This window comes from Dendropsophus ebraccatus, unplaced genomic scaffold, assembly GCF_027789765.1.
Source record: "Dendropsophus ebraccatus isolate aDenEbr1 unplaced genomic scaffold, aDenEbr1.pat pat_scaffold_1671_ctg1, whole genome shotgun sequence".
NCBI lineage: Eukaryota > Metazoa > Chordata > Amphibia > Anura > Hylidae > Dendropsophus > Dendropsophus ebraccatus.
The window spans coordinates 1,151-5,195 of record NW_027209096.1 but is presented as its reverse complement, the minus strand read 5'-3'; the positions used below and the strand labels follow the sequence as shown (position 1 = coordinate 5,195).

At 41.6% G+C, this 4,045-nt stretch overlaps 1 long non-coding RNA gene across 1 annotated transcript; it reads right to left on the bottom strand.

The window, feature by feature from the left end:
- Positions 1-400: 400 nt before the first annotated feature.
- On the bottom strand, positions 401-3,699 carry LOC138775496 (uncharacterized). Its single transcript, XR_011360567.1, has 3 exons — positions 3,610-3,699; positions 3,278-3,442; positions 401-981 (listed from the first exon to the last, which is right to left on the bottom strand). It is a non-coding gene; the product is annotated as an uncharacterized lncRNA (long non-coding RNA).
- Positions 3,700-4,045: the final 346 nt, after the last annotated feature.

Here is a 4,045-nt window from a genome sequence, read left to right as displayed (position 1 = left end):
GTCATGACATTACCATTTTATTCAGGAAGTGAAGCCTTGATGCAGTAGTAAGTGCAGGGAAAAAAGCACTTTATGTGCATTTCCCAAAATAAGTGTTTTGCTTTCTCGATAATCAATTGGCATTGAGGAACCCTGGAAAACACCAAGGGGGGAGATTTATCAAAATGTGTACATAGTAACAGTAGAGAATTGCACAAAGTAACCAATTAGATTATTTCTTTTTTTTTTTTTACATGCCTTTTGAAAATAAAAGCTGGAATCTGATACTATGAATCTATACACCAAACACCTACGGAAAATAGAACTCTGTAAAATGAATAAATCTCCTAACTCAACTGTGCAGGAAGCAATACAAGAACAGTCATTTAAGGTAAGCTCTTTGGAAGAAACCAGCACCATGTCTAGGTCGACAGCCATCATCCTTTATTTCATATTTACACACAATATATATATTTATATGCCTTTATAATATAGTTTATCTAATATTTAACCTTTCAGAAAGACAAAACAAAATGGTGGAAACAAATATGTACATACAGTGCACATGTGCAATGTAGTCTTATAAATGCACACTGTTTTAAGCATACAAACCAGTCTCACATACACAATGAATCAGTCATGGATATACTCTATTCCCCTACAAAAGAATAGAACTAGGGGACCTCTAAACTGTTCCACCTATAAAATCAAACTGCAAATACTTGATAAATGAAGACTTCAGACTTTAAAAAGCAGAAGTGCCTCGGAATGATCTCTCATATAGTCAATTGTCTGAGTAGTACTGCTCACTCTCCTGCTCAGACCAGTGCAGAATACAACATAAAAATATCTAACCATCTCCTTAAAAATTCTAAAGTGCTTATCGTCCATACTACTTCCACAGGTAGACATATTCTTGCAGAATCCCTTTATATGATTCATTTAAGGGCAAATAGTTTCTTCAAGTCATCTTCATCTGGCCTCAGCAAACAAGGTATTTACCTGAAATAAAAACACACAACACAGTAATAAGGGAAAATAATTACACTTTTCTAATGTCAAATGCAAACAGGGGCTTCCCATTGCAGTGATCCCATTGATATGGTATGTTATTGTTACTTTATACTGCTGTAAGCAATCTTACCAATTACCTGCCACTCTGGTTCCAACTATTTCTCCCGTCCCCTTCTGGTCTGTTTACCCTTCTCCACATGCAACAGCTGCAACCCATCAGTGCCCGCAGTGAAGATGACACTTTAGTGCTACAGTTATGTCAAAGTTGGAGCACAGTAAAGACTCCTATGGGGCTTGGAAAGTGTTGGCATGAAAGCAGTTGGGGATTGACAAGTATTATTCTTATTTTTAAATGCTTATCAGCTGTTTTTTCACCAAATTATTATCAAAATGTATACACTGCAGTTATCTATGGGTCATGGAGTGGACTCCATTCAACTTGCTTTTAAAGAGGATGTACCAACAGGTATGTCCTCTTTAACCTGACACAGGGATAGAACGGCGCCGTCGTTTTTCGAACTGCGGCCCGGTTCCCCTGTACGGCACAATCTTTCTACGGTTACCAGCCGGTGCTTAAGCACTGGAGGTAGGCCGGTCCGCCCCAGTGGGATGGAATTCCCTCCTCTCTATGACGCGGCTCCTTTGATTCTAAAAGAGCTGCGTCATAGAGGGGAAGGAATTCCCTCCCACTGGGGGGCGTACCGGACTACCTCCAGTGCTTGAGCAACGGCCGGTAACTGTTTTTTATTTAAGGCCTTAGCAGTGGAATACATCTGATAAACAGCATCCATTACTAAGCTGTTAGCCAGTAAAATAGCTAAGCCCCCTCACTATTACCCCAGTACCCACCGCCACAAGGGTACTGGGAGAAGTCAGGTACGGCACCGTTCTTTCTACGGTTACCGAACGATGCATCAAAAATGTCTTTCCTGGACTGGATGGTGGTAGGCTGGGTATGGTCACAATAAATAACTCTTCCCACCCTGGTACTACTAGGCTGTTGCTGTTTTTTTTATCTGGCTGGTTATGGAAATAGGGGAACCCTACACACTTTCTTTTTTTTTAATAAAAAAAAAATAAAAATGCAGGATTCCCCCCCATTTCCATAAACTCATCCAGGTAACAAAACAAGCAACAGCTGCTTAGTAGTGCCAGGGTGGGAAAGGGCCATTTATTTTGCACACACCTTCCCCCCAGTCTAATAAAACCAGCCTAATTTAATTTAACCCCATGTAGAACAACATTGTCAACTTTGGCTCCCCCCACCCACCCTGTTTGTGGAGGCCAGAGAAATGCTAAAAACAAAAAAAACCAAAAAAAAAAACCTGTGTGAGGGTACCCTTAGAATTTTTCTCTAATAAATCTGGGACCCTGTGCAGCAATTTGACATTGCATGTGGGCATATTTTTGCTGGCACATGATGATTGCAGCTTAGACCCACCCTCCATGTGATGGATACTTCAGAGAGATGTGAAATCTCAAGGCTTTAGCCATCATCTGCTCCCCAGACAACTCTCCTTTAAGGTGCCTTCACACCTACCGACTCGCAGCGTTAATAACGCTGCAAGTCGGCTAGGTCCTGGCAGATCACTGTCAGTACATACACGCAGCGGTCTGAACGACCGCTGCGTGTATGTAAATCTGCCGGCTGCTTAACCCCTTCTGATGCCGGCCGCCTCCCGCTCAGCTCTGTATACATTACCTCCTCGCTCCACGGGGTCCCGGCGTCCTGCTCTCGCGCCCGGCCAATCAGTGTTTTGCCCTGCCACAGCCACTGATTGGCCAGGCGGGAGAGCAGGACGCCGGGACCCCGTGGAGCGAGGAGGTAATGTATACAGAGCTGAGCGGGAGGCGGCCGGCCTCCATCAGAAGGGGTTAAGCAGCCGGCAGATTTACATACCGCTGCGTGTATGTACTGACAGTGATCTGCCAGGACCTAGCCGACTTGCAGCGTTATTAACGCTGCGAGTCGGTAGGTGTGAAGGCACCCTGAAGAGCAAAAGAGAGAGCCAGATGATTATGCAAAACACCAGTGGCTTCGGAGCCTGCTGCATGTTGGTCCACAGCCGTTGGCAAATATAATGATGTTATAATATAACATTACAAAAAATTGCATATGTCAGCCCCTAATGTTATGTTGAGTGTGGAATTTTCTTTTCTGTCTAACCCTTTTCACACAGCAGCCATATATTAATGCAATATCAGCAATTATTTGATTCTAACTCCGTAGTTTTATGACAGTCTGTTCAAAAATGCTGGAAAAACATACATGCTTTGTCGTTACCTGCTGCAAACCTTTTTTTGACAAGTGACATCCTATACCCAGATCCAACAAGCTCTATGTCCACTCCAGACAATGTACGACCCTCACATGTAAACTGTGCAGCAGCTGGAGAGGGAGTGCTGCAATTGCCAAGTGAATGCCAACGTGCATACAGCCTCCTGTAGCCTGTAAAAGATCATCAAATCTTAAACTCCTGAGCAAAACTACAACACACAAAAAACACTTGATATCCTCAGTATAGCCATTTATTCAAAATTTCAAATAAAACTCTAAACCCAGAGAAAAACCGCACAATATCCAATTGTTATATTAAATGTATAATATGTCTTTACCTTCTCTTTGCTTTCCAGGTGATTTATTAGATATCTGCCACAGTAGCCTTCTCTCTGAGCTAGAGGGTTTATATATAGAAAAAAAACAAAAAAAAAAAACAGACATCAGTTATCTACATATAACATGCGTGACAACAAAGTCTGACTCTTCATTGCCATGGAACTGGTTGGTGGCTGAATTTTTATGTAATAAAATGCGCTTTATTGAAACACGGCCGCAATGGATATGGGTGTAAAAATAATGATCATTCTCATTATGTACAACCTGTTTTTGCAAAACTGCCATATTTTTTTTCACCTGTTTTTTTATTTTCACTCAAAATTACAACCAAATTTACTGGATGGCCGCCATTTAATTGCAAATAATTGCCGTTTTTTTTTAAAACAATGGCTTTTGTTTTGAAAGAACAGTCTTTATTTGCTGTTATATGATGGC